This window comes from Manacus candei, unplaced genomic scaffold, assembly GCF_025592945.1.
Source record: "Manacus candei isolate 608988 ecotype Guabito, Panama unplaced genomic scaffold, ASM2559294v1 h1tg000046l, whole genome shotgun sequence".
Taxonomy (NCBI): domain Eukaryota; kingdom Metazoa; phylum Chordata; class Aves; order Passeriformes; family Pipridae; genus Manacus; species Manacus candei.
The window spans coordinates 11,269,903-11,283,762 of NW_026138094.1; positions in this window are offsets into that span (position 1 = coordinate 11,269,903).

Sequence of the window (13,860 nt, forward strand, 5' to 3'; positions counted from 1 at the left end):
GCCAAAACCAAGTCCTGAAGATCTGTAGGACTCAGTAAGGAGAACTAAGAAAGCTGCAGTGAGGCTAGATGCAATAAGACTTCTAGATTGTAATATTTAACATTTGAAACCAGTTCCAGGTGACTCACAAAATAGTTGGACTTGTGAGAATGAGCATCAGTAAAGAAATGTAGCAGCAGGAGGATGAAGGCACTTCAAAGCAATCTCTCCTCACCCTTCCAATTCTTCTGATTTAAACCATAGTGATGATCATTAAAGTTATTTTTCTCTGTTGAAGAAATTCTACAAGTTTGTTGGCTTTAGCTTTTATTTGCTGATCTGGTTTAGTAGTTTAAAATGCTTAAAAGGAACTAATCTTCACTTACTTATTTTTTTAATAAATACAGTGTGCTTTATGCCATGTATTGGTTGCATATAAAGTCAGCAAGAAGGGACTCAGCTCCTGTGCGCAGCCAGCTAGACTCATAAAAGAGTTCTCCAACTGCTTTGAACTAATTTCCAGAATCTCACAAGCCTGTTGAGTCTCTCACTGCCTGACCACGTTGACTGGTGCCATGTAGAGTTCGGAGCAGAGATCAAGTGTATGCTCTTGACGTGCCCTCTCTCTAATAAGAGTTGGCTACTGTGGCAGAGTTGAATGAGAATTCAATTGTGATGGAAGTTAATAGGATTTATTTTTATTGCTGAGGTGCTGGGAAGTGGATGAACCTTTGAGTTCACTTTGGCTCCCAAGCTATGTCCACTTGTCCTCAATGGTCTCACTGCCTTTCCCAGTCTTTCCCTAAACTATTTTGCCCTACAGCATGATGGTATCTATATCAGTAAGTCTTGTAGCACCTTATGAGCTACTCCACAGAGGGCACTAGTTGATGCTGCAGGCCTGATTTCTGTGCTATACATATTTGGGGGATGATTTGTTTTCAACTTCCTCTGCTATGGTCCCATAAAATGAATTTCCTTCAACAGTTCGGGCTCAAGTTTTGTTATTTTTATCTGACCTTGTGTAACATGCACCACAGTGCAGACTGTGGGGGTGACTGGGAGATAAAAGTACATTTCTAATCCAAACAGATATACAAATATAGACTCAGCCTACATTTTCCTCGTCCCAGCTGCCTTATGAGGAAGAGGAGCTGGCTCAAAGTGATACTCCCTAAATCAGAAAGACTGGTGTAAGCAATAGGGGAAATGGAGATTAGAGGCTTTTTTTTTTTCCTTTTCTGTTTTTGAGATATTTATGAGGTGGCAAAAAGCTCTTTGTATCAACTCATAATTTTTAATGGTTCTCACATAATTTCTGTAGGTTGTTCTGGATGTTGGCTATTTGGTTCAATTTGGATCAAGAGATTGGGTGATTTGTTTTTGTTCCCTGACTAAATGAACTTGATGTTTAGATTCATGTTTCTTGAACTGATAGTCTTGTTATGAATTTAAGCTGGCTTCCCACAAACACTGCTAAATAATTGATACATTTTCCTAGGGAAATAGCCAACTTATATGTCTTAAAATATTTGCAAACCCCAAATTTATATTAAGATTTGAATTTGAATTGACATTTTCCCGCACAATGTTTGTCTGACTCCATTGTGTTTATAGGCAGAGGTTATGTTTTTGGCAAGTTGACATTTAATATTTTTTCTATAGTCCTCTCCAAAAGGAACACAAATTGGCTCAGACTGTGAATTCAAATGGAGTTTTTCCAAGTGCCTATATTACAAGTTCCCCTTCATCTGAAAACTGAGTTATGCTCCTCTTAGCATCACTAAGTACTTGTGATAACAAAGCTAGTAAACATTTTTCATGAATTTAGACTCATCAATCCCATGTTATTACTAAATGGAGTTTGGAAGCAAGTAAAAGGAGAACCAAGAGACACCCTCTAATGTATTTATCCTGAAGGAATGTGAAAAATATGTACCAACGCCTCTTCTTGCCTTCTAAGAGAACGTTAAAAGAAAATCACTTTTTAACCTATACCAAATGGGACAAAACTGGTGACTCTATGATAGCCAGAAAACTAGCTTCAGAACCACTTAAAATCAAACTTCCCCTGGCACAAAGGAACTCTGCTTCCCTAAAGCCCCCTACTTAAAACCGTAGGGAGGGAAAAGAAAAAAAAAACAAAAAGGGGGAAAATTAAAATACAAGGAAAAGCCTTTTAGGTCAGCTAGTCCATCCCTTGCTGATCCAGGCATGCTGCTGACAGTATTTTCACATCCATGAGTGCTTTGTCCAGGCTACTTTACCTCCATCACTAGGGCTTCCGTCTGCTCTCAGGAGAGATCATTCCATTTATTTGTTATGAGTTAGCTGTATGGATTTTTTTTAAGTTTTATTTTTATTTTCATTGACAAACCAAGCAATAAAGATTGGGTTGCCATCCCCAAACTTCTCTACAGTACAGGTTGTTGTTTTTTTTTTCTTTTCTGAGAATGGGAAAAAGCTTTCAAAGTAAAATCACCTCCCCCTTCCCACTCACCATCACGAAACCCTGACTACAGAAGCATCTCATTCATCCCCTGAAGTGTAATCTCTTGAGAACTCAGAAATACTCCATAACCTGAAAACACTCTTTGTTTTGAAGGATAAGAAATAATGGACTGTTTCCACAGTAGCTAAAATGCAGGGTTTTGTCTTGAATTAGTGTCAGCTTTTACTAGGACATGGGGTTTTATATGTATTTCTGAGCTAGACATGTGTTATGATCCTGTGTGTGTTCTCTGCCACGTTAACTCTATTACTAAGCAGAGTCTGTCTCAGGGTTCACTTTCCAGTATCAGACAGTTTTTGAGCCTGATTCTGATTTGTTTTACACCCCTGCTTTAATCAGACACTTGCTATCAGCAGGATGATTGATGCCAGCATGAAGCAAAGGTGAGACAGACCTCATGCACTTTGCATTTCGGGGAGGAATCAAATTTTGCTTCCCAACTTTCACCTTTGGTTATAGGCAAGCAGTACCTAGTTTTGCAGTGGAAAACAGTTGGGGGAAGGCTATATGGGGAACAAAATGCAGCTAAGCTGTGCTCTGTCTGTGAATTTGCAGGCTGCTGTGCTAGGCATCCAGCTCTTTGTACTAACAGGAGTGCTAATATGATGTATTAAATGTCACACCAGCATCGCTGGGTATGCATATCTCTCCTGTTGTACTGCCTGTTTATGCTTATTCAGCTCTTTGAATAATTTAACACATTTCATACTCCAAATTACCCACAACAGTTTGACGGGGCTGCTGGCAGTTTATTTGAAACACTCAGTGTTAGGTCAAAATAGGGCCCAAGCATCTGCTAAATAGAAGGACATTTCATACTTAGCAAAGCATAATTAGACGTATTCCTGCACACTTTTCTTTTAAAAAATAGGTAAATCCATGCTAATCCCAGTGATACCGTAGACATAAATGGCCATATTGAACACTGCTATGTATAGCCCAACACCAGGAATGACTTGGACTGGAGAAGGATAATTATGGAGGCCAGTAGCTGTTGATGACCAACAAAACTAGGCAAGTTAACACAGCTGTCACTTGTGCAGTTTCAGAGCAGAGGCACTGATTGCCTTGGTGCAATTAGGCTGGAATTAGGGACTTGGGGAGCTTCACCAACAGTAATGTAATGTTCTACATGCACTTATCCAAGACTTAGAGCAACAATCCAGTGGCTGAATAATGAACCTGGAGCACATGGACCAAGCACACAGCGTCCTGCTTTCGTCCATCCCCTGCGCTGCTGGAACCAGAGTCACTGGAGGTGCCCATCTCAGGTCTACACAGTAAGTTCTCTCTCAGGCTTCACCTTTCTCTATCATTAATCAGCTCAGGCCCTTGTGCTAAAAGTATTTCTGCTGGGTGGGTGTAGAAGAGAAGTGGGAATAAAGAAAATGGGGCATGATCCTTGGCTGGGGCTGGAAATCCTGCTCGGGATTAATGCAAATGGTGACCTATAAAGGGCTGCTGTTGTGTGAATTAAATTAGGAAAGAGACAGAGCTGAGAGAGACAAAGTATATGGTGATTTGTAGATGTGTCTATCTGGGATTAGGATGTGTGTAGTCACTAGGGCTGTCATCTCTGTGTTTTTATTGTAAGGAAGATGCAAAATGAGCATTGCTTTCTCAGCAGTGGCAGTTTGCCTTGTGGTGGGGTGAGGCTGTGTAATGTCCACATTGGACCATTTTCACTCATCACAAATACCCAGTACTAGGTTGGTGGACTTGGCATAGTGCTGCTCAAAGTAATATTGAGGTGTATCTGGTAGGAGATTTGAAACTGCTGGATGCATGTGGCTCTGAGACACTCCTGATGCAGCAGGTAGGGGCTGGGAGGAAGACTGATCTCCCACAGGGCCACCCAACCCTCCATCAGCACCTCTCCACACTCCTCTGCTCAGACAGAAACCAGAGAAGGGACAGGGTAGCAAAAAAAAGGAGTGTTTTCAATTAATACTTAAAAATCTCTTCCCAGAGAGTGCATCAGGTGGGAAGAATCTCTCCCCAGTCCGGCGGCTCACCCAGGGCCTCACAAAGTGATGATGCAGGGCACAGTCAGCGGAGATATTTGCAAAGTGACAGCAGGGCTCTGATTGAGTGAACCTCCCAGGTCCAAAGCACCACACTGCTGGGGAGGATATGCTGAAAATCTTTCTCAGGGATTTGCACATCCTTACAACAACTGAGGGTCTGTAATGAAATGTTTGCTTATCATCCATTTAACCTGCTTCGAAGCAGGCTGAGCCTGCATGGTAACCTCAGGTCAAAACTATTTTGGATAGCTGAAACTCATGATAAACACATGCTTTTGAAGGTTAGAAAGCCATCAGTGGGAGACATCAGATTCGCTTCTTTATTATTAGAAGGGAAGAAAATCCAGGAGTGTTCAGAGCAGCAAGTTTTGTATAAAACATGAAAAGCAGATGGGGGGAGGTGGAAGAAGGAAGGAGGAATCTTTTTTGATACCAAACAACATTGCTTCTGCAGCAAATCCTTTTTCCTTGTAATTTAAGATTATGCTTGAAATAAGGAGCCAGCTGCACCCGGGGGGAGCAGAGGGCAGCCTGTCCTTTTGGGTGCTTGATTGGCTCTTTCGTGTATACCTGATAATTACTGGTGCTGATGGGAATCCAGTTGTGCTACTTGAACAGGCACTGAGAAGCATCATATTCACAGCAGCCCTGTTTGGTCTGAGATCTCCAAAAGTGGGAAAGAAGATTGTCACAGAGCACAAGTCTTCACTGATAATAAATTAGGGCCTTACCTAAACTTCACTCTAACTGGACCTGCTGAATGTCTGTGCTCACCATGGGGCTTTCAGTTGTATTAAGCAAGCCAGATTAAGATATTTCACCTAGAAAATACATCTTTATTTCTCAGGTCCACAGAGAAATCCCGCTACTCCCTCTGTGATGTGGAAGGACTCCCAAGGTGTAATCTTGAATGCAGTCTCATGGATGTTACTTTTAACATCATCATCAGTCCTGGACTGATGAGTGAGATGAGGGAAGATGGGGGGTCTCTCTTCACATGTGCCTGCTCTGAGCCACAGCTGACTGCCTGAGCATTGCCAAGGGAAACCAGAAACACTTTCATTGCTTTTTAAGACAAATCATCAATGTGTGCAAGTATGCCTGTATACACACACACACACAGAAAAGTCAAAGTTTCATCTCTAAGAATCACAGTCCTTTGAAGCCACCTGTCTCTGAACAGTTTTCTGTATAATGAGCAGAGCTCTGTGCTGTAACTTTTCACTTTGTCCCCAGTGCCAGCTGCATAATTCCCACTCAGCAAACATTGCACCCTTGCAGAACTTCTGCCTCAGTCAAACAATCCTGTTGTTCCAGGTTTTCTGTCACAGTAGCCAGATTACAGGAATGATCAGCAAAGCAATGGCAAAGGAGGATCCTTCCACTGGGAGGACTCCACATTTCTCTCTTCCCAGGACCTCCATGCTAAGTGGGCTCAGTTTCCAAGTGAAAAGATCCTGTTTTTTCTCTTTTCCACTAATGGTCAGAGATGGCAAACTCCCTCTGGGATCTGTGCATTCAGCTTTGTTCTTTCTCCCTCCCCTGCTGTCGCCAGTAATTAAAACTGAGCGAAAAAACTGAACATGCTATTTTTTGAATAGATATTTGAAATTTAAAGTGGAAAAAAAAAAGTTGTGAAACTTGTCAGATCAATGATTTGACACATATTATTTAGCTGGCTCTAAATATTCTGGAGTGAGAACTTAGTTAACAACTTGTTAACAAAGCATAATTCGGAATAAAACCCATCTCTCTCTTTGCTAGCTGCATTTGCAATATGGAGCTGGTTCTAATAACTCTGTTTCATAAATACCAATGTATTTCTACTGCAGGTTCTAAGAGTTTTTGCCACTGTGGTGCACAGAACCAGAATGGAAACAAAATACAGAGGTAACATCCAGCAAATCTTGGTGATCAAGGTACTGCTGAACACCTTGATGGGAGTAACTTGTCTGAGTCTCACACAGGACATTGGTGCTGGGGAGCTCAAGCCTGTCAGCACTAAAAAACAGGTTAATCCTTCTAATTAAGCACTTGAGAATGAATGACATATGCAGAGCAATTTCTTTGAGGAGAAAAAAATAACAGAGGTAATTTTTCTAATGCCTGTGTTGTAGTTTTCTATCTCTGGGCATGCTAACGTGTCTCTCTCTATCTTCGGGCTTCTTTCAAAGACTACTTTTTAATGAAGGAAAAACAGGCCCATTTTCCCCTGAAGTGCATCCCTTACACCCTCACACCTGTAAACAATGGATTTTTCCACATGAAATGAAAGGGCAAGCACGTCCTGCTACCAATTTTGACTTTGTAGAGTGATGTAGCATATAATCTCCATTACTTTTCCTGTGATTTGTTAGTAACTGTTGCTAGGTAATGGCTTTTCCACTGAGCTAATGTGAGGGCTTTGAGAATGTTTCATTATATAATTAAGGCTTTGGTGGTGCTGATTTCTACTTTACAAAAGTCTCGTATCTTTTTCATGCAAGCAAAAAAAGTTTTTATGACCTTACACATGTGGACACAAAAAGCACCCATGAAGCCATTGTAATTTCTTGGTAATGTAACTGATTTCTGCTTTCTTTTATTATTTATTGCACACAGCTATAAGCCACCCCTCACAATGGCATTTAGCTAGACTCTATGTTGCTTAGATGGAAAACATGATAAATACATGCAACACATGACCCACTGGAAGTATCACTAGATCCCAAATATCTCTCTGGACTCCATAATCCATTAAACAAATGTGATCCCTTTGTTCTGACATCTGGACACTTAGTCTAACTGTGACCTTTGCTTCCCAGGGACAGGACTGAGATACAGAAGAGCTTCTCCAAGAGGATGTGACTGGTTAGACTGAATATGAGAGCAGAGATCTTCCCAAGATCTTCAGGCATGTGAGCCTCAAGGTACTGTGAATTTCATTTAAAGGATGAGATGAAGACAGGGGTGGAGGACATGTAAGTGAGAAGATGTAAACACAAAATAAAAACAAACCACAAAATATAACCTTAAGAGTTTGTATTTTGTCGGGTTTCACACTAAATATCAGGATCAGTAACTTCCACTGAAGGGGGAACACTTGGCCATCACAATATACAGGACTGTGATGCACAAAGCAACCCTGATGCAAATTTACTTAGCATCAAGGATGCCTAGCAAAAAAAAAGCAAGGAAAAAACTTTACAAGTCAGCTTTGATCGACTCTGGCGCTGCGTGTGAAAGTCTAGCTCAGTTCTAAGACTGCCAGGGTAAGTGAAAGAAGAGCCTTTGTAATTTTTGTCTTACAATTATGTCACTCAGTCCTGTAGCCTTCATTCTCCCCGTGCAATTTGTAAGAGACGACAAGTCATTCAAAGCACCTCTGTTTACAGAGAGCCTCAGTAATAGAACACCACGGTCGGGCAGATTCCATGAACTGCAGACCCCGTGTTGACAGATGGGGTCTGTGACTGATTGTTTGATGGGCGCCGTGGGTGAGGCTGTAGGGGAATAGCGGGAGAAGAACAGGGCACTGGGTTTTTTGAGCTCCGAGGTCATGTCGGTTACCAGTAAGAACAGCATTCAGTGTTTTTCTCTTGCATTGTTATCTCGGTGCTGGTGATGAAGTTTTAATTGGGGAAGGGTAAGGAGGATTCTGCTCTCCTCCCACACTGCTCTGCAGATGCTGCTGCTACCAGCAACCTGGGGCAGGATTTCAGGAGCTGCTCACTTTCCACCGGGCACGAGCCAGCAGAAAGGAAAAATGAGTGGGGTGGGGATTGATCCATTCGTGAGGGGTATCTCCTGTAGGTAATGCTGATATGGTGAGCAAAGCCAAAATGATATGTCTGAAGATACAAATGCTTTCAACAGAATGGATGTAGCATAAACAGAAGTACTAGTCCCCCTACGCACTGATAATACATCTTAACCCAGTTCAGTCTATTTCTATAGAAATAGGCTTGGAAAGTTTTAGCATTCTCTGCTGGAGTCATCTAATATCAAGTAGGAGATAAAATGAAATGCATTTCCAAACCGTATTTAGAAAAAACCCAAACCAAAACCAACAAAACTCAACCCACTAGAAAACAAGGCAAAACCTCCCTGAAAGACACTCAGTAGCAATCAGCTAATATCAGTCATCTTCTTGCTATACAGGATTCCTGATACTGCAAAGCATAGTTTGGGTATTGGAATGCTAAAAATTATTTCTTGGGTACCTCAAAGCATTCAGGATCCTGGTCATAGGATCTCTTGTGTTCGAGGGCTGTAAAAACAAAGAACAAAAGAAGAGTCCCCAACTAACATACTCACAAAGTAACTACAAGGCAATTGGCAACAGATGAATACCAACAGAGGCAGAGTAGTATGCTGGGAATGATTATAGCAGAACTGTCAGCATGAAAGGCAGTGCTCATGAAATACCTTTAATCTAGCTACCGGTGATTATTCTTTTTCTGGGCAATCAGCTCTTCCCCCCCTGCAATATCTTGTAGGATGTAGGAGGATGCATCCGAAGGTGCTGTGCTCTTGCAGGAGATCAGCCTCCATTCCTGTCTCCATCAGGTGAGAAACAGAGATTTTCATACCTGTTAAAAGTCAGATAGAAGCAAGGGATAGATCCCCAGGACCCTGGCCCTGGGTTTCTCACCCTGAAGCAGAAGACAACGCTGTCATTCAGAACAGCAAGTTCCCATTCACAGTTATTTGTCATGTTAATTACTACAGGCAAATTTCTCCTTCATCCCAATTGTGCAGGTCAAAGCAGACAAGTTTAGCACTTCAGAACATCAAACTTCACTTTCATCTGAGTTCGGGACATCATTCTGAAATTTCTTTTGATCGTTTAGAAAAAAAAAAAAAGAAAGGAAGACAATTTGAAAGTTTGCTATTCACTGGTATTGTCATTTCTTTGTTAAAATCAAGGGAAAAGGAGTCTTTCTAGTCATTAACCATTGGCTGGGTGTGTCCATAAGCTCATGGTTTCACCAGAGCAGGTAACCCATGAGTAAGAGCCAGGAACAAATATTGGCAAATATTGTCGCTTCCTTCCGTAGCCGTGCGGGATCCTCATCACATCATTCCCACTTCATTAATTTCAATCCGAGCTATTAACCCTATTGGATCCCTGTGTACTGTGCTACAGGAAATACCCCTGGCTCAAAACCTAACATTTCTCACAGAAAGTGGATGCATATCATGACTGTAATTCAGTGCACAGTGTACCTACGCGCTCCCACATTAGCTGTAATCTCTGTCGTGCTCACGCCAACATTCCGGCACTATTTGGCATTTCACGAGCACAGTATTTATCACTGAAGTTCATACAAAGTTGCAAACCCTAACGAGGCTTATCAGCTTTTACAAACCATCTCTGTCCAGTGGAGTGTGACATGCTGAGTATAATTCCACTCACTGTGCAGTCATCGGATGTGAAGAGGGAAGGGAGGGGGGGCTTCAAAGCAACATTTCGTATCGCTTTAAATGAATCATGAAATCGAATGTCTGTATAGCCCTGAAGTTCCTGCAGGTGAGACGTAACCTGCAAGCTGGGCACTTAGAGCAGTCTTTCAGTCAAATAAAATCTTCTCATCGTTACTGATGTGGCAATTATGCCCTGGAAAAGAGTAGTGCAGTGGCTGTGCGAGGGGAGAGGGACTCAGAGCTCAGTCCCAGCAGTCACAAAGGGTGGCTGGGGGCAGATCAGGTCAGTCAACCTGAATTTACCTACTGTCAAGACAGAAATCATCACAGTTACTGAATTTATTTCAGAGACATATCAGGAAGCATAATTTAATATGTGAGGTATAAATCTTTCCCTCTGAAATTTCAAAAGATTGTGGTGTTGGAATGAAGAATTTGGTAACCTGCTTTGCTGCTGGTCCAGCCCTACATCTAGGACAAGAGCAGTCACTAAAAAGGTTAAAAAGGGACTTGGAGTATCTGTATTTCTGTGTGTCTACATGCCCCTGGATATGTAGCACCCCACCACTACCCCTTTCCTGCTCATCAGGCACAAGTGTGACACACTGATGTGGGTGGAATTTGATTGAGAAATGAGCTACTGTTTGTATTGTCATGACAGAACTCTCTAAAAGCATGAAGTCGGGCTGAAAAAATCAGGATGTTAAAAATGAACGCTATTTTTTCCCTTTTCTGCTGTGTTTTTTGATTGTTCAGTCTGCATTCACGTCACTTGTGTAAGGTGGTGTTGGAATATTCTTTTATAACAAGACCTTACAAATGCTTATTCTCTCTTTCATTTAATTCCATGATATCAAGAGTCAGGCTGATAAGTTTAATGTCTTGAGGTAATTCCTTAATTGTTATGTAGGCTTTCACAGTTACATTGACTTCAGCTGAGATGTTAAAATACACACTAACTCTATATCCCCTCAGATTTGGAATTTATAAGAATAAGACCAGGCAAAGTTTGTGTGCAGAGCACAGCAAAGTATCCCCTGACAAGAAAACATTTGTTAAGGCTGGAGAGTGGGATGGGAGACCTTACAGAGTTATGGAATGAAAAATGATCCATTAATTGCACTTAAAAAGTCCAGTGCTTGTGTAGTTCTGTGTTTGCCGACGCACAGCTGCAAATGTATTCCCTTGCTAGCACGTGCTTCAGAAACATCAGTGTGTCCGTTTAATCCACTGTAGTGTTTGCATCTATAGATCATGGTAAATTTTCCCATTCCTTTTTTTTTTTTTTTTTTTTTTTTTTACCCCCCAGGACCCATTTTGCTGAGGTTTTTTATAGCTAGTGAATTCCAAGTGCTTCTGACTTGGAGCACAGAAGCAAGTTCCCTGCCTGCCTCTGTGAGTGACTCATGGTCTAACCTCGTTCAGGTCACTTAGATGGTGTTGTTGTTCTCTATTTCTTAGTCTTTAAAATGCATATTTTGTTCTCCTCACAATTCTGACATTGTAACATCTTTCTGGCTCTAGCAACAGTCTGTATCATTTTAGATATACATTATCTTGTACAAAAATACCCACCCACATCTCATACTCTGAAAAATCACAGTAGCCAAAACTCCAAATATAGACTGTAAAATGTAGAGCTGTGTAGACGAGAGGACATTTTTCCGAATGTGAGTCGATAGCCTTTTTCTCTCTGAATGGTTTGGGCTAGCAGAAATTTTTAGTATTTAACTTTGCAACTCAGGCTCCTACTGGGAGCTCCTGGACATGCTGGACCACCCAGCAGGCAGAGTTGGGACATGTGCTTCAGTGGTGGTTTTCCTTTGCCCAGAGTGAGGATGGTTTCACTGCAGATGTCAGTGATACCCTGTCCCTCTTGGTCCTGTCTCATCCTCCACATCCTCCCTGCCCTCTCCCCACAGCTGGTTTTCACATTAGTTTTGCCACTGTCTCCTTGCTGCCTCACCTCCAGCAACTGAGGAAAATATGGAAGCAAGAACAGACAAAACAGTCTTCTTAATGCATTTTAGCCTGCCTATGCAAACATTTGTAGCAGATAAAGCAGCAGTCACAAGGAGATTCCTTCTCTGGACCTGTAATCCTGGACTGGAAAGACTTCTATTCAGTTGCAGTCATCTGTGGATACTTCTACCATCCCATTAATCCACTCTGCTTTCCCACCTCACAGCTACCAAAGCAGGTTTACATCAAGTATCTAATACCTTCTTTTTTTTTTTTTTCTCTCTTAAACATTTTTGAGGGACCTGCAAGGAGAAAAGCAGCTAAGGAAAAAAGTAAATAAAATCAAGTTTTGCTGCATTTTGTTAGGAAATGGACTTGTGCATTTTGAAGCATTCCCACGAGGCTCTGACTTTAGAGCACAATGAATCAGTCACTGAAATGCCTGTTTTTCCTCCTCTGAGTGTACAAAGGGCCCAGACACCTTATGTTGGGCCTGTGAGAGCCCCAGTGTGTGGGCCAGCTGGATCTGACCCCATGCCTATCAGTCAGGGCCAGTTTGCAGGTGGGTGGGATTGCTGTGCCCTTTGTTCCTGATGTGGGCCGGTCCTCACCACCTTCTGCAGGTCACTGTGTCAGCATGCCACGCTTGGGCAGTCCCAGGGCTGTGAGATGCTGTTCTCGTGCTGCCCAAGCTGGTCTCTCCCAAGGATGCATCAGTCCAGAGCTCTCCTGATGTGCCAACAGCTGTTTACACTGCAAGGGTCGCCTCGGCCCTGATGGGCCACAACTTCAAACACCCTCAGCCTGCCTATGGAAGACTGCGTGGAGACAGACTAAAGACTATCCCCCAGGTTAATGTAGCTAATTCATGGCAGATATATGTTATTCTCATTTACCAAAATCTTGAGCTACTGCCTCCTTGATCTTCATCAGATCCTCTGCCAACATATTGCTGGTGGCATCAAAGGGCACTTGGTGTTTCTTGGGACTTAGACATCCATAGCTTGCTATGAGGACGTAAAAGACTAGAGAGTTGAAGGCCCTTCACTGAGAAAGCCCTGACTCTGGATCCATAAATAAATCACCCTTTATCAAACTTGCTTACATCTGTGCTGTCTCAAGCCTGGGCAGAGGGAAGCTGTCAGCCTGGGCACTCCAGCAGACCTTCACTGTCACAGAGCGGCACGGAAGGAAAAGTAGTCTGTAAGATAGAGAAGGACACATATCATGCCTTTACTTTGTGCAGCAATCTCGATATTTTGTATGTGCTTATTGCTCTGAGTTTGTATCCCTTTCCCACCTGTACTTACACTGTCTTTTTTCTGAGGCTTGTTATTATTTCTATTGAGCAATCTTCAGCCGAACTGGGAGATCTTGCAGTGACTCACTTACTTGAACATTATTGCCTAGTTCTTTACACAAGACAGATTGGATATGAATGAGATCTCTTGTCCTCATGAGCATTATATTTATTTCACAAGACATTTTCTTCAGAACTCTCCCTGCAATAAATTATGTGGTGTATTTATTTTTTCTTCTACCATGCTATAGCTCTGTCCCTTTTTTTGTTGTTTCTCATTTTTTAGACACTTTTTCTTCTATGATCTGCTGTTGTTGTTTTCTGTTTTTTTCTTCTCACAATCTCTTAGCTATATCCTTGGGATTTTTTCCCTTGTGCATTTTTTAGCACAGTGCATGTATTCGATGTATTCAAAATGAGAGCTTGAGATAAGTATTTAAAGTAACAAAATGATTTCCCTCTCTTATCTTTTAGATGTTGTGTAATGAGTGGGGAAAAAAAAAGAAAGGAAAAAAATAAAAGCAGGTGAAATGCTTTAAATGAAGTACTGGTAGAACTGTAAGGAATACAATTGTATATATTGTTTTCTGATCTTCATAATGTCAGCTGAGTGAAAGATTTTGGAGGTGCTTTACTTCTAAAGAAACACTTAACTGTGTATCAGCAGCTGCTTT